The sequence below is a fragment of the Vombatus ursinus genome, unplaced genomic scaffold (genome assembly GCF_900497805.2).
Source record: "Vombatus ursinus unplaced genomic scaffold, bare-nosed wombat genome assembly UNPS02000582.1, whole genome shotgun sequence".
In the NCBI taxonomy this organism is placed as follows: Eukaryota; Metazoa; Chordata; class Mammalia; order Diprotodontia; family Vombatidae; genus Vombatus; species Vombatus ursinus.
In genome coordinates this window covers 17025223-17048765 of record NW_020940360.1, presented here as the reverse complement: position 1 = coordinate 17048765, position 23543 = coordinate 17025223, and the positions used below count along the sequence as shown (strand labels likewise).

The 23543-nt window shown below is 35.5% G+C and overlaps 1 pseudogene; it reads right to left on the bottom strand.

Annotated features, from left to right (window-relative positions):
* Positions 1-23543, bottom strand: part of LOC114037473 — a 99587-nt pseudogene that overhangs the window by 5191 nt on the left and 70853 nt on the right.

The window sequence follows — 23543 nt, the reverse complement described above, 5'->3', positions numbered from 1 at the left end:
CCATTTTTTCTATTTTCTTTTTTGATCCTGTTCCTGCTCAAAAATGTTTGCATCTGATTGCCCCCTTTCCCAATCTACCCTCCCTTCTATCATCTCCCCCTCTCTTATCCCTTTACCTCTTATTTTCCTGTAGGGTAAGATAGATTTCCATATTCAATTGAGTGTGTATGTTATTCCCTCCTTAAGCCAAATCCAATGAGAGTAAGATTCATTCATTCACTTTCACCTCCTTCTTTTCTCTTCCACTGTAAAAGCTATTTCTTGCCTCTTTTATGTGAGATAATATACCCCATTCTACCTCTCCCTTTCTCTTCCTCCCAGTACAATTCTCTCTGACTTCTTAATTTTATTTTTTACATATCATCCCTTCATATTCAACTCATCCTGTGCTCTCTCTCTCATTATATGTGTATGTATGTTTGTATGTGTGTATATATATGTGTGTGTGTGTGTATATCTCCAACTACCCTAATATTGAGAAAGGTCTCATGAGTTAAAAATATTATCTTTCTATGTAGGAATGTAAATGGCTCAACTTTAATAAGTCTTTTATGATTTCTCTTTCCTATTTACCTTTTCATGCTTCTTTTGAGTCTTGTATTTAAAAGTCAAATTTTCTATTCATCTCTGGTCTTTTCATGAAGAATGCTTCAAAGTCCTCTATTCCATTGAATGTGAACTTTTCCTTGAAAGATTATACTCAGTTTTGCTGTGTAGGTGATTCTTGGTTTTAATCCTAGCTTCTTTGACCTCTGGTATATCACATTCCAAGCCCCTGATCCCTTAATGTAGAAGCCCCTAAATCTTGGGTTATTCTGATTGTGTTTCCACAACACTTGGATTGTTTCTTTCTGGCTGCTTGCAATATTTTCTCCTTGACCTGGAAACTCTGGAATTTGGCTATAATATTCCTCAGAGTTTTCCTTTTGGGATTTCTTTCAGGAGGTGATTGGTGGTTTTTTTTAATTTGTATTTTACTCTCTGGTTCTAGAATATCAGGGCAGTTTTCCTTGATAATTTCTTGAAAGATGATGTCCAGGCTCTTTTTTTTAATCATGGCTTTCAATAATTTTAAAATTATCTTTCTTGGATCTATTTTCCAGATCAGTTGTTTTTCCAATGAGATATTTCACATTATCTTTTATTTTTTAATTCTTTTGGTGTTGTTTTATTATTTCTCGATTTCTCAAAGAGTCATTAGGTTCCATTTGCTCCATTCTAATTTTTAAGGTAGTATTTTCTTCAGTGAGCTTTTGAACTTCCTCTTCCATTTGACCAATTCTGCTTTTGAAGGCATTCTTCTCCTCATTGGCTTTTTAGACCTCTTTTGCCATTAGGGTTAGGTTATTTTTTAAGCTATTATTTTCTTCAGTATTTTTGGGGTCTCCTTTAGCAAGATGTTTACTTGTTTTTCATGATTTTCTTGCAACACTCTCATTTCTCTTCCCAGTTTTTCCTCTACTTCTCTTACTTGCTTTTCAGAACCCTTTTTGAGCTCTTCTATGGCTTGGGACCAATTCATATTTTTCTTGGAAGTTTTGAATGTATGAGCTTTGACTTTGTTGTCTTCTGGTTGTATGTTTTGATTTTCTTTGTCACCAAAGAAAAATTCTATGGTCTGAGGTTTTTCACACTGTTTGCTCATGTTCCCAATCAATTACTTGACTTTTAAACTCTTTGTTAAGGTAGGGCTCTGTTTCCAGTGTGGAGGGTGTATTGTCGCAAGTTTTGGGGATTTTATGTAGCTGTTTTCTGAGGTACTTCTAGGGACCTGTAAATTTTCAGTTCTTCCAAGGTGGTAGGATCAAAGGAGAGGTGTTTACTCCTTTCCTAGCCTGTGGTCTGATCTATGAATGACCACAAGCACTCTTTTCTGCCTTGGAACTGTGAAGAGGATTCCCTTTCCACTGCTGCCACAAGCTCCACCATGCCAGCATTCCTCCTTACCCCAGGACCACTACCCATGATTGTGACCCAGATCCAATTACGGGCAAAGCAAGAGAATCCTGTCTCAGCATCTGCAAAGAGATCCCTGTAATCCCCCTCTGATCTGCTGCTTGATACCCCTATACTCTGTGGGCCGAGAGCTCCAGTAGCAGCTTCCACTACAGCCACCCCAGGGCTGTACCAGGGCCTGGGCCAGACTGTGCTCGTCTCTCACGCTGGCCTGACAGACCTTTCCCACTGACCTTCTAAGTTGTCTTTGGTGTTTGTGGGTTGCGAATTCGGGAAACCACCACAGCTGCCCTGTGATTCAATCCCCTGAGGCCTGCTCCAGGTTTGCTGGGGCCCCATCTTTGCCTGCATGGCCCATACTGAACTGTGTTCCTCTCCCAGCCTGGTGCAACAGACCTTTCCTGTAGATCTTTCAGGTTGTCTTTGGCTGCAAATTTGTTTCACTCTGTCTTTTTGTGGGTTCTGCTGTTCTAGAATTTGTTCAGAATCATTTTTTACAGTTATTTGGAGGGGTTTGGGGGAGAGCTCAAGCAAGTCACTGCTTTTACTCTGCCATCCTTGCTCGGCCCCCCACATTTTAGATTTTCTAAAGAAGTTCATTGTTAATATTTCTATCAGATATTGACATCTTTTGTACTGCTATTCTAATGACAAGATGGACATAATGGTGGATGCAGACTGCATAGATATCAATGCCCACAGATGGCTAGAGCTCATGGATGTACTTTAAGGATTTTAAAATTCCTTTTACATAGCAAATCTTTCAAGGAGACAGTACAAGTATTATAATTTGTATTTTTATAAACACTTCTATCTTATAGATTAGGAGGCTGAGGCCCTGAAAGGAAAAGTGACTGTCTATATGCTTTGAGCTAGGAATCATCTGTACTTTATAGCATATACTTAAATTGCTTTAAATTTGAAAATTTACATATATTACAAAATCATAGAATATCAATTGAAAGGGACTTCAGTAGACAAAGTATACATGAATTAAAAACAAATAAACAACTACTATATATTATCTAGCAAGTTATCATCGTTTTTTCTTTGATACTTCCAATGAGTTGCATGATAGGAGAGGACATGAGGGAGAAATTATTATGTTATTATTATATTTTTAGGTAGCATAATCAACTTTTTGATCACTCTAGAGTTTTGGAAGTTTTTACTTATATGTTCCTTCAATTGTTCCTCATTCTGCCTTCTGGCAACAATCGCCAACCCTGTATATATTGGTCTTCAAATACCGGAAGAAAGTCATTAATCATCCACTAATTATTTTCAGGCCAACATTCTTTTTCTATATATTTTTTTGCATCTGCAGCAATTATCACAGTGTATGGCACATAATAGGTATTTGATATATACTTGTTAATTGATTGGTTGATTCCCCATTCCTCATAAGGCAAGCTGTGTAGTTCATTCAGCACTTGTTGATTTCTTCTGGATACTCTCTGACTTAGTCCTGCCCTACCTAAAATATTTCCTACAAAGCTAAATATCAAATGTAAACCAAATGTGACTTGATCAGAAAATAGTGAAAAAGAACTATTACTCCCTAAGTCTGGATAATAGAATTTTATGAAATTAGTCCAAGATTAAGATTATTATTTTTTCTTGGTGGTGTTGATGTAAATCTGTTCTATCACAGTCATCTTTAACTTGCTGTCCACGAAAACCAGTGTATTGTTTTGCAAAGTACAGCTGTCTAGCATAGTTCCTCTGTGTTTTACTGATCAAGTTGGTTTTTCGAACTCAAATGATGACTTTACATTTAATAGTGGAAATGGTATTGGTCCTAGAGTCAAGAAAACTTAGGTTCAAATCCTGCCTTGGACAGTTCTTCTATGTGACCTTGAACAAGTTATTTAATCTCTTTTTGCCTTAGTTTCCTCATCTGTAAAATGAGGGAATTGTACTAGATGGACTATAAGTAATCTTTTAGCTCTAAATCCATGATCCTGTGATTACACAAAAATCTTATGATTTGTTAATTTTTTATTTTATCTCAAGTCATTCTACCAAGATCTTTTTGAATTTAGACTATGACATACAACTTTAACTATTCTCTTAGTTTATTGTCATATGAAAACTTGATGAGTGACGTCCATTCCTTTATCCATTTCATTGATAAAATTGTTTAAGGAGCACAGGGCCAAGAATAGATTTCCATGGCAGTTCACTATAAATTTGCTTCTAAGTTATCATTAAAACTTAAATGGTCTTTCTTTTTGCTGTCATTTAATCATTACTGAATCTATCTCACTATAAAATCATCTAGACCCACATGTCACTATCTTTACCACAAGAATAGCACAAAGGTTTCATACAAATGTGTTTTTTTCCCCCCAAAAGCTTAATAAATAGGTTATAATTATAGGGTAAAGTAACAGGGACATATGGAGCTGTTCAGGGACAACTAGCACCTGTAGTGTGAGCTCTTGCCAAGCCTTCAATGTCTACCTCTCACCTAACTCTCACCTGAGGCTCCAAGAAGCTGTAGCATGTGTGGCAGCCACATCCTGGTAAAACATCTCATCAGACCAGCTAAACCAGGTAACTGGTTTACAGGTAACTGACAGGCCTCAAACCCGTCGGTGACTTAGGAGAATGTCTGCCCCAAGTATGTGAAAACATCCCCTGGTGGAATAGGCGGATGAGAAAAATTTGTTCCAATGGCCATGAATGTGGCTGAAGCAGGAGGTGTGGAGCTCTCCTTGGTCAGGCATTGAATACTACAAGATCAGCCACTGCATCCTGCACCATCTCCAGTTATCTTGACTTTTGTCTTGCCACTGGACTTCAATGACTCTGGAAGACAATAGGGCTGATGACTTAATTCTGCTTCACTTAAATCCAGTTTATGCAAGTCAAGACATCACCCATGATCTCATTGGTCCTCTTTGAAAATGAAGGATGAACAGCAAAGTAACAGTTATCAGAACTACTTTCTAATGATTAAAATATATAGGAAAGTTGATTAATGGAACAGATTAGATAAGCAAGACACAGAACTAATCAGAAATAGCAATTCAATATTCAATAAAGCCATGAGCATAAATTACTGAGCGAAGGATTCTCTTTTTGACAAAAAAAAATATGAGAAAACTGGATAGCAGCTTGGCAAAATCACATTTGTTACATGTTATACCGTATGTCACAATAAGCTCGAACTAGATACTCAACCTGTATATAAAAGGTAACACTAAGATTCTTAGTAAAGGACAAGATCAGGTACCTTTCACAACAATATTTAAGGGGAGAATACTTAACTAAACAAGGTAGAGAGTAAATCACAAAGATATAAAACACAATAGAGGCAGTTTTGAAATTCTACCCCAAACCCTTCAGAGTGGCAAGCATAATAAATAAGGAAATGATAGATACTGGAGCAGCTATGTGAAAACAGATCCATCAATCTGTTGGTGGAACTGTGAAGAGATGCAACCATTCTGGAAAGTAATTTGGAATTATATAAAAAAGTTATTAAAAATTGTGTGACTTTTGACCCAGGTCTACCACTGCTAGGCCTAAGCTCAAGAGATAGCAAAGAAAGATGAAAAGATTCTTTATGAAAAATAATATATTTATAACTCTGTGTGTGTGTCTCTGTGTGTGTGTGTCTGTGTGGAGGGGGTCAGCAAAAACAAAAAAAACAAAACTAGAAACTGAGAGGATGCTCAACAACTGACATATGATTGATCAAGATGGTATGTGAGACAATATACTGTGTAAGGAATGAGAAAATAGATAACTTGAAATGTAGAAAGATTTGTTTGAAATGATGCAGAGTGGTGGAGTATAAATAGAATAATACTTTATGCTATAACAATATTATAATATGAACAATTTTGAGTTCTTTCATAAACTAATGAAGAATGAAATAAGCAGAATCAGGGGACAAATTTATATAATAATAATGTTAGAGATAAGCAACTTTGAAAACAGTAAGCATTATGATCAAGACAATGAGAATTTACTTATGATACTAGAAGACCAATGATGGAATATGCTAGCCATTATAGTGTGATGATGAATGTAGGGTATAGAACTATATATACAAAATTATCTCTATCAATACATTCGTACATAGCCATCTGTCCATATTTACTTTTCACAAGCTGTTTCTCCCTTTTTTGGTTAATGGGCTGGGGATAGGAGGGAGAGTATAGATTTTTTAATTAAAAAAATTGAGGTAGAGGATATTACAGATATAAAATGCTGCAGGCAAGGTCACTATATTATTGTTTACTTATTTTTTATTGATAATAGAGATCTCTTATGAAATGGGAGTTATCTTTTAACATAATATAAAAACAAAACACATCAATATACTGCTATATTTCGACTACAAAAATAATGAAAATACATGAATAAAATAAAAGCAGGTAAATTTAGAAGACAGACCACATAAGTAGGGAAATATATACATCAAATTCCACTGATAAAATTCTAATTTGAAAAATACATACATACATACATATATATTCATATATTACATGCACATACACACTTGTGTATATGTGTGTATCTATAAAAAATCATTCCTGATTTCATTAGTGATCAAAGGATATGACCTGTGTTCACAAGAATTGTCATCTATAAATGACCATGGAAAACCATGATCCAAATTACTACTAATAAAAGAAATTTAAATTTAAAACTGTGAAGTTTTATCTTACATCATTTATATTGGCAGAGATGAGAAAGGTCAGAAACAGTCTTTATGGGACTTTAGTGAAACAGTCATGCATTTTTGTAGTCATAAAGTGGTCCAATTTCCTGCATTTCAGTTTAGAATTATGCAAAAAAAAAATCCTGACTAAACTCACCATACCTTTGATTCAGTGATTCCCAACTCTGAAACTTAAGGAAATTAAGGGCAGAAATAAAGGTCCAAAAGATAGCAAAATATTCACATAAGCACTATTTATCACATCAGTACTGAACTGAACTGAAATAAAAATGTGTTCATCAGTTGATTGAACAGAATAGGTTGTTCATTGCTGATAATTTAATTGACTTGTCTAAGGTCACACAGCCAATGAAAATGAGAAAATTGCATATGAATGTAATTAAATATGTTGCACAGTAAGAAACAAAAATTTAATCAATTCAGAGAAATAATGGAAAATATGTATGTACTGTTATAGATTGATATAAGTAGAACCAACAGAGAAATTTATCCAATGACTGCAGTAATGCAAATGAAAAGATCAGTAAAAGGAAGCTGAACTCTGAATAACTGAGAAACTAATGAAGAATCCCAGGAAAAGATAAGGTACACACTTCTCTCCTTATGGCAGAGAGAGGAAGAATACTAGAACAGACAGTTCTGTAAACAGTTAGCTGTGTTCACTGTATTGAATGATTTACTTGGTTAGTTTTCTTTGTCACAGAGCAGGATTCAATATGGAACAGGGAGAGATTTTGTAGGGCAAGTGTTTTCCCCAGGAATTACTCTGATGTGGGGACAAAAGGAATCAATAAAATGGGTTTTAGAAGAAAAAAAGTCAATAAGACTTCCAGAATTGTACACAAAGGAAAACAGCATTGAAAGCCATCAGAACTCTGATCAATGTAGTGATCAATCATGACTTAGAGGACTGATGGTGAAGCATGCCTGCTGCCTTTCAGTAGAAAGATTGTTGTTGTTATTGTTCAGTCGTGTACAACTTGTCAAGACTCCATTTGGGGTTTTCTTGGTAAAGATACTGTAGTGGTTTGCCATAGCCTTCACCAGCTCATTTACAGATAAAGAAACTGAAGTTATAAGGTTTAGTGACTTCCCCAGGGTCACAGCTAGTAAGTATCTGAGGTAGGATTTGAACGCAGGTCTTCTAGGCCTGGTGCTCTCTCCAGTGTGCCACCTAGCTGCATACTGGAAAAAAAAGAAAGCATGAAATAAGCCCTAAGGTTTTTTTTTTTTTTGACATGGTCAATGTGTTGATTAATTTTGCTTAAATTTGTTTCTTTGTTACAGGGAAATGTTCCACTAGAGGTGGCAGGGGGTGGGGGGAATTGCTGGGAAGTAACATTGATATAACAAAAAATAAAAAAAATCACCCATGAAAATTTTACTCAGGTTACAAGGCACCCTTCAGATAATGTTCTTGCAATGATACGTTCCCTGACTATAGCAGCATGCTATATTTCTTTCCTTTGAGCTCTCATTGCTTCCAGAAAATACTACTTTATATCATTCCCTATATAAACATTGAAAGTTATGGCTGGTAAGGGCTTCAGAGTTCATGTAGTTCAACCAATTCTTCATTTTTTTAATATTACATATTTTTATACTTTTTTTACATGTGCATTTTTTTTTTTACAATTTCAACTGCAGAAACTTTCAACTGGGGAAACTGAGGCCCAAAGCACAAAGTAAGTGCTTAAAATTGTCTATTGGCAAACTGATTCAACAGCCACACAATAAGAGTAGAGCCTGTTCTACATTAGCAGAGAAAATTTCATAAGAACACAGGTCAGCCCATCTTCTTTCTTTTCTCAGGACAGTACTTTACTCTATCCTCCCTTCATGTAAAGGGGACGTAGAATTTTGAATTGTTCTTTCTTGGAAACAATGTTGTATAACATCTCTCTCGTTCATTACATGGAAACCAATTACCTGAAATTCATTTATTGACATTATATTAAGAAATGTTTAAAACATTTTTGGAATTAAGAATTTTAGAGTTGGGAAATATGATACATTTTCACTTGAAGAAAAAAGTTTTTTTTTTAAATTCAAGTAAAAGGGAAGTTTATAGGAGGAGATGGAGTAAGTACTGACAAAATCTTAAGATCTTAATGTAAGGATGGCATGATGCAGAAAATAAACAAGGGATCAGTGATTTTACAGGATTTCAGAGCTGTGTATTTAGAATGGGAAATGAGGAAAACAAAAAATTTTTTTTTTGAAGCAACTTTTGTCAGAGTGAGATTTGAGAAAGATCTTGTCTGTGTTTTGGTAACAAATATTGAATTTATGTATATAAGTATGGAATACATATAAAATATATAACTGCATATGATATATCTATATATTAATATATCAGAACTGTGGAAGATATGTAAAAATAAGTAATGCTATTATTCCAGGGAAGATAATATAGTTGTGCAAAGGACAAGTTCAATCATAGGGCTGTAAGATATTTTAGAAGGGAGAATGACTCTCCTGCTGTATGTACATGGGGGTGAGGGCAAGAGGAGAAAAGATAAGGGTTTCATTGAGCAGGTGGTGTCTGAGTTGAGCCTTTAAGGAAGGGAGGATTTTAATAGACATAGGTTTATAGAAAACCTGAACTGGGAGGCCCATGATCTGCATATTGATGTTGACAGGCCCAAGGCCTTGATTAGGGGAGGGGAGTGTAGGTGAATCTATTCCAGGCATGGGAGAACTGAGAGAGAGCAGAATGAGAATAAAGAAATGAAGATAGTTCAGTATGGCTATGCTATTGTGTGTGTATGAAGGGGTTTAGTGTAAATATAGTTGGGAGGATTAGCTGAGTCCCAAACATGGAAGACTGATAAACCATACCCCCTGGTATTTATACTTCATTTAGAAAACATCAAAGAGACTCTGAAGATTTTTTGAGCATAGAAGTGAAAGGTCAGTGTAGTTCAAGGACCATTGGTAATTTGGCAGTAGTGTGAAGAATAAATGAAAGAGAAGCCATGGACTGGAGGTGGACAGATAGGTTACAGGTCAATTATAATAGTCTAGAGGAGAGTAAAGGGGAAGATTTGTATGAATAAATATAAATGAACTAATTAGAACCAGCAAACATATACACAAGCATATAACATAACATATATAAACATAGAAACATTAAAAAAATAAACACATAAAACATACAAACACAACGACTACAATGATTTGGTTGGGGAAAAAATAATCTAAAATATATAAAATTACCGTGATCAAATCTCGCCCCAGATTACATGTGAATGAATGTATTACCATGGTTCCATTGGTAGAGGTGGAAGACTAAGTATGTGGAATGCTGTTTATGCTATTAAACATAGTTGGTTTGTCAGTTGGTTTGTTACAAGGGAAGACTCACAGAGAGTTGAGCTAGGAGAAGGGGTATGTGTAGCAGTAACTATGGTGTAATAACATAAAGCTTAAATAAAAATTAAAATACTCAATGAAAATTGTTTTTCTTTCAAGATGCCTTTATGGCTATCACATAGCTGTTTCTTAAATATTTGATATATTTTCCTAATTAGGTTGTAAGGTCAAGAAGAATTTTACCAAGGTGAAACACTAAATAACAACAAATAAATGAGTGGATGAATGGAGACTTGAGTTATCTATAGCCATATTTTCTAAGTGTAGTTCACAATGCGCTACACTTCTTTGATTTTTAGTCCCATCAAATGAGATAATAATTGTAAAGTATTTAGTACAATGCTTGAAATATAGTGCTATGTAAATGTTATTATTATTATTATTAATAAATCAGAATAATAATACTTGTACTATATGCCTCAAAGGATTCTTTTAAGGGTCAAATGAGACACCATATTAAAAAATGGCTTTGTTGTGATGAAGTGCAATATAAATTTGAGCAAATAAATTCAATAATATAAAAAATGTTATATATTCTCTAGATTAGGATATACTTTTAGATGAACAAGCTATATTTGCCCATTAGTGTGTAAAGAGTCATTTGGGCTACTTTTTGGGAATTGCATGGTCCATTCAATGAATTCAATTCTGAAAGAAAGTCTCTTCATTTTAATGCTTATGATCAAGTGGAGGTGTCATGTGCTTATAAGTTATAGAATAATATATTTTTTGAAGAACTAAAGTTCAGAGTGATCCAAAGGGTAGTGGAGAAGTTCGTAGTGCCTGTGAACATGTGAGCATATTGCAGCACATGACAAATAAGGAATTATAAAGAAATGTTATTATGGTTTTCATCAAATAAACCTATAACTTAAAAAAGAGATAGATATAGTGAAAACAAATGACAGTCAGTAGACAGCCCATGCAATCCACTGGTATCCTCAAGAGGTAAGGAGAACTCAACCTAGCACATTGGATGGACCACCTATGATAAACTTTTGGGAAGACATAAACAAGAGTCAGAAGATGGGCAGGCAATAGTGAAGTTATGATCTACATCATCGAAAGGAATAATATAATAGGTAAGTTCACAGTTCAGTTGGAGTATTAGAATAAAAAAGAGGTGATCATCTAGCAAATGAAGAAGAGTAATATATTACATTATGTGTCAACTAGCAGAAACAATAAATATTTAGATTTAATAGATTTAAATAGATTTAAAGTAGAATATTGTAGAGATAATTGTAGAGGAAGAAGAAAGTGATCTAGATTGCCTCTGGGAAATTGTGCAGTGTTTTTAATGACCCCAATCTTCACTCTGAAACAAAAGACAGAGGCCTTGTTGCCCTCACAAACATTGTTGTTGACTTGTTGTAACCTCCATCAGTCTAGGAGCTCCTTGAGGGCAGGGACTGTTTGTTTGTTTGTTTGTTTGTTTGTCTTTAGAGCCTTAGCACCTAGCACAGTGACTGGAATAGAGCAGGCAATCAATAAATGTTTCTTGTCAGGACTTGACTTGACACTGACATTCTTCTGAGGACACAGTGTGGGCACAAATCATGGCTAGCACAGTATAAAAGGAATCAATGTCACTTTTTACCTAAAGGTCAATGGGGAGGCACATGGTGGGCTATAATATACACCTAGTGAAGAAATGGATGGACCACCTATTTGCAGACGGGGTATTTGAATTAGAGAAAGGATGTCTAAATAACAATGGGAAGAAAACTTGCCTTCAGTGTATTGAAGGATATGATACCAATACATAAGATTTTGATTGGTTGATGGGGAAAAGGGCATTAAGTTTTAGGGAAGTCATGTGAGTTAGTGCCTTGTTCCTACCTACAAAAATTATTTGACTCTTGAAAGTCAATACCCCAATTTCTAGTGAAGCCTTTAATTTTATACAGTCTGAATTATCACAAATTCTTAATTAGTGGGTCATGAATAAAGTGGATTTTATTATATCTGTGAATAAAGTTTTAATATGATCCAATGGCATTTTCTTTAGAAGACAGCATCCCATTACTTTATCTGTCACTTATGATTAATAACCTATTAAATAATTGCTTTGACTCAACAAATCATATTGTGCACACAACCTATTGTCAGGTTAATTTTTCAGTCTCTGTTTCTGGTTTTTAAAAACCTAAAACCTACATTTTCCCACCTATCATCCCCATCCTCCAACTAACGATTGGTAATAATATCATTCTATCATGTCATGGGAGGGTAGAGGGGGAACAAATAGAAAAAGAAAAATAGATTTGCAACTTATAGAAGATTAAAAACCAAACACCTTGTTATTAATGAAAATGCCTGGGGACCCTTTGTACTGGAACTAAAAGAAAATCAAAGCTTTTACTTTCTGCGACCCTTCATTCATCTTGAAATACTAACACATGCCTAGATAAAAATCCTTCAAGATTACCATGAAAAATAAAGGATGATCCTGATATACCTCATTTTCTATGTGGAGAATGGATGAATTCTAATTCTAAGCTAAAGGTCTTTGTGGGGCCGATATACAGGTGACAAGAAGGAAACTGATTTCGAATTTACCTAAAAGCAACTATCTAGGATTGAAACAACTGAAGGCTTTGTTACCAAGATTCCTATGCACTGTCAGAGTACTGAGTGTAACAAACTAAAAGAGCTCACAGAAACAGAAAAGGAGGTGGTTGTGATAGGTGTGTTTTGTTTTGTTTTGTTTTCTCCAAAATCTTTGGATACTCTGATGGATCTGTGATCTCATATATGTGGGTATATCCTATAGCAATACAGATAATAACCTAGGTATGTCATATGAAATTCAGTTTTTGTTCTTTTCTTTCTATAAATCCTCTATAGAAAGTCAACCTAATATAACAGGGATCTGTTTCTATAACTTTAGACATGGAATTGATACCAATTGAACATATGGATTGTCCGTAGTTACCATTTCTTCTCCATATGTTACTGACTGAACTCCTTTTCTAGTCATATCTTTCTTTAATGATAAGCTTTATGCTATTTATCCTACATATTTCTTCACTAGATGTATATTATAGCCCACCATGTGCCTCCCCATTGACCTTTAGGTAAAAAGTGACATTGATTCCTTTTATACTGTGCTAGCCATGATTTGTGCCCACACTGTGTCCTCAGAAGAATGTCAGTGTCAAGTCAAGTCCTGACAAGAAACATTTATTGATTGCCTGCTCTATTCCAGTCACTGTGCTAGGTGCTAAGGCTCTAAAGACAAACAAACTAACAAACAGTCCCTGCCCTCAAGGAGCTCCTAGACTGATGGAGGTTACAACAAGTCAACAACAATGTATGGGATGACAACAAGGCCTCTGTCTTTTGTTTCAGAGTGAAGATTGGGGTCATTGAAAACACTGCACAATTTCCCAGAGGCAATCTAGATCACTTTCTTCTTCCTCTACAATTATCTCTACAATATTCTACTTTAAATCTAGTTTCTAAATTATGCAAGTGGTATATGCCCTGTCCTAGGGGGAAATCACAGCCTTGGCATCAATATCTTTAGACAGGATTATCTAGGTTATATTGCTTACCAATATCTGATTAAATGAAATGAATTAGCAGTTGAATTAGCCCCAGAGGGCCCCAGGTTTAGTTCTAGGCTTCAATGAGTCTTGGACTACAATCAAATCAATTATACCTTTCCTAGTATCATCCAGGGATATAAGGACATTAATCAAGGGTACATAATGAAAGTCAGATGTGACTCCCCATGCCTCTCTAGTTCCTCTCAGAGCTGTGTCCTCAGTCCTGATGGCAGTAACCCACACAAAGTTTGAAAGAACTCTGAGCCCCTCCCTAAAATTGCTTTTATATCCCCTCAAGTTCTGGGCATCATGTCAGGCCCCAGGCCTCTCACACAATTATTTAAGCAGAATAGGGTGCTTGGACACTAGTCCAAATGTGGCCATAAAGGCAAGCATCAAGTTACGTGTCTTGAGAATCCTTCTAGTCTTGTAAAGTACTACTTGTAAAGCAGCAGTCTTGTAGCCCAGGAAGCTTGGGGGATTAACAGGAAAGTCCCCTCTAGCTCTGGGGAATGGGGGGCAGTACAGGATGGGAAGCTGTCCCAGCAAGCCAGTGGCAAGCCCCACCTCAGCAAACCAGAGAAAGATCCTGAGCCCCAGGACGGTGGAACAGGCAACTGCCAACACCAGGAACCCCTAGAGTGCCTCAGCATAGGCAAGGGAACTGGTTAACGCTAGCTTTAAAAACCATTACATGTGCCAGTGTTCTCCAGCAGCCAAATCCCTCAGTGCTTCAGCACTACTCCAGGCTGGCAGACATCCTCCAGCAGCCAAACATTTGAGTGCTTTAAAGAAGCCTGGGTGAGCAGGCATCCTCCAGGGGCCAGATTCCCATCCCCACCCCAAGAGCTCCAGTGCTGCTGACTCTAGCTCCGTATGAGATGAGCTGCCAGACCTCTACAGCGTCTAGCTGCCAGTACTTAAGGCCCTAGCACACAATGCTAGTGACCAGGTCCCAGGGTCCCAGCACAAGCTCCATCAGGAGAGCTCAACTTTAAAAGCCAGGAAACAGGCAAACACCATGAGCAGAAAGCAGAAAGGGATAATGACCATAGAGTATTATTATGGGAACAGAGGAGATCAAGGCACAAATTCAGAAGAGGACAACATTGTTAATAGACCCACATCTGAAACCTCAAAGAGGAATATCAACTAGTCTCAAGCCCAAAAAGCCTTCTTGGAAGAACTCAAGAAAGATTTTAAAAGTCAAATAAGAGAAGCAGAAGAAAAATTGGGAAAGAAAACGAGAGGTATGCAAGAGAGAGTCAATAGCTTGGAAAAGGAAGGACAAAAATTGACTGTAGAAAACAAGTCCTTAACAAATATAATTCACCAAATGGAAAAAAAAAATACACTGAAGAAATCAACTCCTTAAAAAGTAGAATTAGTCAAATGGAAAAGGAGGCACAAAAATTCACTGAAGAGAAGAACTTAAAAAGTAAAATGGGCTAAATGGAAAAGGATGCACAAAATCTAAGAGAAGGAAACATTTTGATAAAAATTAGAATTGGGCAAGTGGAAGCTAATGACTCTATGAGACATCAAGAATCAGTCAAATAAAAACAAAAGAAGAAAAAAAAATAGAAGAAAACATAAAATACCTCATTGGTAAAATGAAGCAAAACAAAATTAAAAAAAAAAAACTTACATGGAAAATAGATACAGGAGAAACAATTTAAAAATTTTTGGTCTACTGGAAAACCATGATGAAAAAAAGCTCCTGGATAGCATCTTTCAGGAACTAATCAAGGAAAACTGCCTTGAAGTCCTAGAGCCAGAAGGTAAAATATTCATGGAAAGAATCCACTGCTCACCTCTTGGAAGAGATCCCAAATTGAAAATGCCAAGGAATATTGTAGCCAAAATTACCAGGTAAAATAAAAAATACTGCAAGAAGCCAGAAAGAAACAATTCAAATATCATGGAAACATAAGTCAGGATTATGTAGGACCTTGCAGCTTCTACATTAAAAGATTGGAGGGCATGGAATATGATATTCCATAAGGCAAAGGAGCTTGGATTACAACCAAGGATCAACTACCCAGTGAAAGTGAGCATCATCTTTCAGGAGAAGAGATGAACATTGAATGAAATAGGGGAATTCCAAACCTTCCTGATTAAAAGGCCAGAGCTCAATGGAAAATTTGATCTTACAATACAAGACTCGAAAGAAGCATAAAAAGATGACCAGGAAAGAAAAAAAATGTTATTAATAGGGGTAAACTGTTTACATTCCTATAAGGGAAGATGACACCTGTAACTCTTGAGAACTGTATCTTTATTATGACATTTAGAAGGGGTATACATAGACAGAGGGTGTGGGTATAAGTTGACTTTGATATGATGATAAAAAAATCTAATTAAGCAATGAAAAGAGATTGTTCTGGGATAAGAGAAAAGGAGGAGGCAGCCAAGGGTAAATTACATCATGTGAAAAGGCACAAAAACCTATTACAATTGAAGGAAAGAAGGGAAGGACATGAGCATTACTTGAACCTTACTCTAATCAGATTTGGCTCAAAGAGGAAATAACATAATCAGTTAGGTATAAAAATTTAACTTACCCTATAGGAAGAAGGAGGGGAAAGGGAAACAAAAAGGAGGGAGTAGATAGAAGGGAGGGTAGATTGAGGGAGGTGGTGGTTGAAAGCAAAACTCTAGTGAGGAGGGAAAGGGAAAAATGAGAGAGAAAAACATAAACAGGGTAGAAAATGGGATGGAGAGAAAGATAATCCTACAATTTGTTGTTTAAAAACTTGGAAAGACTTATAGGAACTGATGCTGAATGAAATGAGCAGAACCAGGAGAACATTGTACACACTAACAGCCACATTGTGTGATGACTGACTTTGATAGACTTAGCTCTCCCCAGCAATGTAAGGATCTTAGACAACTCCAAAAGACTCACAATGGAAAATGCTATCCATATCCAGAGAAAGAACTTTGGAGTCTGAATGCAGATAGAAGCATGCTATTGGCTCTCCTTTCCTTTCCTTTTTCGTTTTGTTTTTTTTTGTTTTTGTTTTGTTTTGTTTCTTCTTTCTCATGGTTATAATTCTTCTTTAGACCATGACTAATGTGAAAATATGTTTAATATGAATGTATAAGTAGAGCCTATACCAGAATGCACACTGTCTTGAGGAGGGGGGAGTAGAAGGAGGGGGAAAAAATTTAAAACTCAAAATCTTATGGAAGTGAACGCTGAAAACTAAAAATAAATAAATTAATGATAAAAAAGATTTAAAAATGAAATATTTGTTATATTTGTATTTAAGAGATAGTGGAAAACTATTTAATTTTTTTTCAGTAGAAGAAAGACATAATCATAATAAAGTTCTAAAGAGATGGATATAAAGAAGGAAGACCTTTGAGGGAACTCTTGGGCAATATTTCAGGCAAGAGATAATTTGAACTAGGTAAATTGCAGCAGGAGTAGACACTGACAGCTAAAATTCATCACTTATTGCAAGGATATGAACCTTAGGTGACTATACTATCAAAAGGAATTGAGAAACTAGGGACAGGGAAGGTTTTGGGGAAAATATGAGGAATCCATGTTTTATCTTGCCAAGTTTGATATACTGATGGGACATTTGGGTGGAGATATGAAACAGACAGTTTAAAATATGGGACTGCATCTCTAGAGATAGGTTCAGGATGGAAATATAGATTTGAGAACAGTTTACACAGAAATGAAATTTGAAGACATTAGAGTAAACTAAATAACTTAGTGAAAAAGAGTAGATTTAAAAAGAAACAATAACTGAGCTAAGAACTGTCCTTCAGAATACCTATTACTAAAGAAGAGCAGCAGGAGGAATCAGAACAAAAGAGAAAGATGAAATGGGCAGAGAAGTAGAGACACAGAAGAGTATGGTTGTCATTCAAGTTAGTAGAGGAGGAGAAAATGTAAGGAAGGAAGACATCGTCAATACTATCCATTGTTGCAGAGATTTCAAGGAAAATAAGACAGAAATGAGGTGAAAAAATAAGAGAAAAAAGGCTAATGCATTTTGTTATAAAGGGGGCATGACAAAAGCACAAAATGTGGTTGAGGTAATTAAAAGTGTAAGGGAAGGAAGACAAATTATAAGGGGTTGAAGAGTAAGACAGAGGTGAGGAAGTAATATGGAAGTAGCAAGTATAGTCCAATTTTTGTGGAAGTTTGGTGGTGAATGGAATGAGAGAGATGGTATATTAACCTCAAATTCAATTATAAAGTATTTATTACCTTGCCAAGTAAGACACATTTGTTTCTTTCCCCTAGTTTAACTTAAAAGTATTTCCTCTGACCCCCATCATTTTGGTTTACTTGCCAGATTTGAAAGTTCTCCATTGAAATGTATAATTTAATAAAACAAATACTCAATTGCTTACTATGTGCTAGGTTTTATGATAATTTCTGCAAAGACAAAAATAAAAGTGCATTGTAATAAAGCAACTTATGTTCTACTGGGGGGTGCAACATTTACATGCAAAAAAAGAATAGTTCAAGGCAAATAAAGGAATGTGATCTATAACAAAAGGGGCATCAGGTAAGGCTTCAAAAAGGAGATGACACCAAAGTTGAGCTGTGAAACTCATTACAATTTTGTCATAGCAGCATTAGATCTGTTAGGTCAAAGCAAAAACACATCAATTATTTCTTTAACATGTAGATTAAGCAATTTTTAAAAAAAAATCCAATCTCCTTGAATGTCTTTCTACCAGCAACATTTAGGTATTAATGTAATAAAAAGTGGGATAATGTATGTAAAATAGTTCATAACTTTAAAGTCATTGTACAAATGTTAGCAATCATATTTTGGGAAGCTGGCACTTTTTAATAGGTCACCAAGATTCAAACCATTTAGGTTATGGTGATAGGAAAAGAACATATTTGGCATTGGGAGTAAGTTCAATAAACAATGACCTAGAGCACAACACAATTGCTTAATATTATTCAAAGAATTTTTTAGTGCTTATATAATGACATAATAAAGAATACACGGTTTTTTTGTGCTAAAAATTCCACTCTTCATGTAATTCGGCATTTATCTGGAGCCAAGTTAATCTTTCTGACCCTAGATCTTCATGAAGTCACTAAAACACCATGGGTCTCAGTTTCCTTATCTGTAAAATGAGTAGGTTGAAACAGATGACCTCCAAGATAGTTCTTTTTTCTTTTTTTTTTTTTTTGGTTAGGCAATTGGGGGTTAAATGATTTGCCCAGAGTCACACAGCTAGTGAGTGTCATGTGTCTGAGGCCGGATTTGAAATCAGGTCTTCCTGACTCCAGGGCAGGTGCTCTATCCACTGTACCACTTAGCTGCCCCCAAGATAATTCTTAAAGTTAATAATTTTTTCATTCCATTGTGATAAGATTATTATCTACCTGGGTTCCCTTTCATATGGTTTAAACAACTTTTTCTTTAAAAGGAAACCAAGCCATCCTAAAGATTTGATTGACAAGGGCTCAAGCTATGCCTTCCCTGACTGAGCTCCAAGGTGATCTCTAGAAGTATTGATGTGGCTTCCTGGTCATACAAAGGCATAAAAAAGCCTTGAGCAAAGACCTTTAGATTTGGTAGCTGTCCCAAGGCAATGGGAGTCACCACACATGGCCTTACAGATCAGACTCTTTTTCATATGGATATGAGCAGGTGGGTGGGTCTCACCCAAGGTAAGTGTTGGAATATCCTTATTGAATATCCTTTCTATATTGGGGCTAAGTAAACATTCTTTAACAACTATTGAGAATCCAACAAGTATTTAATTTGATATTTCAAATGTTACTAACAAAAAATCAGCCTGAATCCATTATATTTTTTGATTTTTGTATCAGTGATTTGTTGCCATAACAACAACACAACAACAACAATATGGGAATGAGACAAAGTACAGTTCACTTCTGAATATGAGTAAGGAAAACCAATGGATGTCCTTATTGTGGGAGAAAGCAGAACTAGATGGGTACAATGCACCAGATTCTTTAATGTATAGTGCTGGAAAACAAAATTTTCCTACTTTACTAGTCTTCTCATTATCTCTTGAATGTTTCCCTGGCTAAATGTGAACAAGATGAAGACTCTTCTTATCCTCAAGTTCCTAAACTTTTTTTTTCCCATCATGGATCCATTTGGCAATATGGTGTTTCCTATGGACCTCTTCAACTTCATCAGTTCTAGATTAAGACCCCTTACTTATTAGAATGACACCAAAATGAGTAAGTAGTTTTCATATTTCTTCCAGGTTTGAAGGTTCCAAGGGCACCATTTGAAGTATGGATCAGTAGTGAAGGGGTAATTCTTCCTCAATTACTATCTAGAGACCCCTCCACCCTCCTATACCCTGAGGTGGATAGGTAGTGCAATGGATAAAACCTTGGCCTCAGAGTTTACTAGTGGTGTCACATTTGGCAAATCACTTAATCTCTACCTTCTAAAGCTGTGAAGATCAAATGAGGTAATATTTGCAAAGTGCTTAGCACAGTGTCTGGCACATGATAGGTATCTAATACATGTTTCTGTCTTTCCTTTCCTTTCCCTCTAAGTTCACTCTACCAACCAGCTTAAGCTAAGAATAGGTTACTTTCCAAAAAGCCTCCTTACTTACACTAATCAAACATTAGCCCGGTCAGCAGTGATTCCTTTGAAACCTAATTCTTCTTCCAAGTGAAGGAACACTACCCTCTGATGTCAAAATTCACACCAGCACCTCTTCAAGCTTGCGGCACACCTTTCCTGTCCTCCCAATAACCTCACCAAACAATTATCATTGGGCTATGTTCACAGTCTGCTTAAGTATTTTCCTCTATTGCAAAAGCAACCTCCTTACATTTTCTTCAACCTGACATTTAGACTGGCAGCTGGATGGCTATTGAGGTAAATGGGAGCTTTAATTAATTCTGGGAAACTTGACAATCCATGTCTGTTTCCTTGCCCCAACATTCCATTTAACATATTGAAAGGGGTTCAACTGTAACCCTCATGGAGCCCATCTGTTCTTAAATCTTAGTCTGTCCTTATCCTCCATGAGTATTTCACATCTTTTGGGGCAACAAAACTATGTATATAAAATAAATGTGTTAATTACTATTGTTAATAAATTATTAATATTAATCAATAATAAACATGATTAAACATTTATCATTAATTCATGGATTGGACATTGCAATCACTTTAGTTTTTTATACAACACACCATGTTTATACCATTATTAATGTTGTTTCCTTCCTATAAATACAGACACACAATACAAGCAAAGCCCGAAAAATAAAATTCATTTCCAGAATCTTGGACTCAGTAAGAAGACCAGACTTGTAATCTAGGTTCTTACACTAACTACCTATGTGACCTTGTGTAGGTTATTTAGCTTCTCTGGGATTTATTTTCTCATGAGGGTTTTAGATAGAGCTGCAACTAGGGTGGAGTGATCAGGGCTTTGCCCCAGGCCTTAAAGCTTAGGTTATGCTAACAAATCATTTGGGAGCACAGAAACAGAATTTTCAAAGCTAAAAGAGAATGCAGAAGCCATCTACTCCAAGTTATACCTAAAAAAATAATTCCCACTGAGCCTAGTGACAATTTACTATGAATAATTCATTAAAATAAAAAGTTTCTTTACCTGAACTCCTCCTTTTCACCTCAATTTATGATTGGATAGCCCTACTTTTTGAAGAGCAGAATTACCCCCAGAAACTAGAAATTTCTGCCTTTGGATACATGTCCCATTGTCTCTGTCTCCCCCTCCTCCCCCCGAAACAAATGAAAACCAACAAAATCTCCTCCTCCCCACCCCCCACCACAAAAAAACAAACAACAACAACAACAACAAAAACCTAACATGAGACAAGGTAAAGTTTCATATTTGAAAGAAAATCCTCACAAGAAAAATGCTAGTTACTGCTGGAGATTTGGACCAGGTGATTTCCAGTCTTTTTTCAGATTTTATGTTTTTTGAGCTTATGGATTTGTAATATTTTATGAATCTGTGAAAAATCTATGTGCAGGTATTTTTTTTTCTTGTAGATGGCTAGATTAGATGAATTATAAGGTCATCTAACACTAGGAGGCTTTGATTTTCTGATTTTTTTAATCTATGTTCTTATATTTTAAGCCACATATACCATAATAATGTGGGACAAGACAGATTCTGTTTATTGATTATACTGGTTTTATAAGAAATAATTCAGTCCTTTAAATATCTACACACAGTAGAAGGCTAGAATCTCCCTCTCAGTTCAAAATTACAAAAGATTTAAGATTTCATTGATTTGGATACTGTCTTATCTTAAAAACCTTAAAAATCTTAATACATAGTTTCAATGCATTTGCTGTGGCCAAACTAAAGAGAAAATAACCGGATGGTTAATCTTTTGGTAATATACTTTTTCTGCAATTAGAATGCTCATTGGTAATCAGTGGGCCCATTTTAGTAATCGAAAAATAAAGGTATAGAAAAGTAAATGAGTTTCTGGAAATCACACTTGCCTCCTTAGGGTAAAAACAATCCAATGTAATGTACATTCTAAATTATTATCCAAAATGTTAACAATACCAAGAGCAACATTTGTATGAACAGTTTGTAAAGAAGAAATGCAGTGACTTGAATGAGGAAAAAACAAGTAGATAGTTTGCAAGCAATGACTATGTGCATGGCACCACACAAGGATTTTAAAGAATGAAAACAGAAGGATAACTCATAATCCCTACTTTAAGCTTGATGTAAAGATAGCCAAATGCTATAATCATAGAAATTTCAAGCTGGAAGGAACCTCTGATTGCCTCTAGTCCAAATTCTTTATTTTAGAGATATGGGAAATAAGGCCTAGAAAGGTAAAGTGACCTTCCTGAGGCTAATTCAGCTAATGGAATAGTGGGAAATACATGCTTTAGTTTCCTCATTTGTAAAATGAAGAGTTTAGATAACGTTTCAGCTAGGATGTAGTGATAAGGGCTTTGCCCCAATAACTAAATTACAGAGCAAGATATCAAATCCTTATGTGGTACAGAAACAGAATTACAAAATTTTCTGAGTTATAAAGGAGTTTTAAGCCTAATTTATGTCCAAACAAAAATTCCCACTTTAACACCTGATTAATAAGAAATAATTAGTTAAGATAGAAAACTTTCAATTTATGATTTAATTTTTTTTATTGCAATTCTAAATCCAGTAGTACTGCTACCACACTACACAAATAAATGAAAATTTCTAAGGATCTGTAACCTTATCCATGTGATCGCTTTCCGTGGTGATAACTACAACTTGTTGATGCTTTCTTGTATAGTTCTTCCCGATTTTCATGAATATTCCACAAAGAATTGATTCCCCAACATAGGAGGCTTCCTCTAAGTCTTGTTATATTTTGTAAGAATCAGTGGAAAATTTGGTCATCCCAACAATTTTCTCTCTCCACACATGACTGACCCACCTCAATTCATTTTCCTAACAAAAATGTCCTTAATATTAGCCTTCTGCCAGGTTACTAGTTTGAAATCCGTTCTAACCAACTAAGAAAATGCATTCTCATTCTTATAAGCAATAGGAGATTCAGAATCACTTGTTAGGCATCAGTTAGTCACTTGAATTCCAGGAAAGAGTTTCCATGCCTATCTAAGATACTGTAAACACATATTTGACTTGAAGAATTTACTGCTAACCTCAAACATTGTACATACACAAAAAAACAAACAAAAACCAAAAAATGTCAAGTAAAAAATTCAGTATCTTACAGGATCAGAAATGATGGGTTGCTTGCTTTCATTTCTCACTATCATTTCTGACACTTGATACTTTATCATCTAAGTTTCATATCCCAAGATAAATAGTATTGTAATACCAATGCTTATGGAAGAATTGCTCAGGAAATTAATGACTACTAACCACCATCACCACCATGACAAGATCACCTGGATAGAGGTTTACTTGGGCATGCACATTTCTATTTAGTAAAAATAATTTGTATTTGCATTTTATTT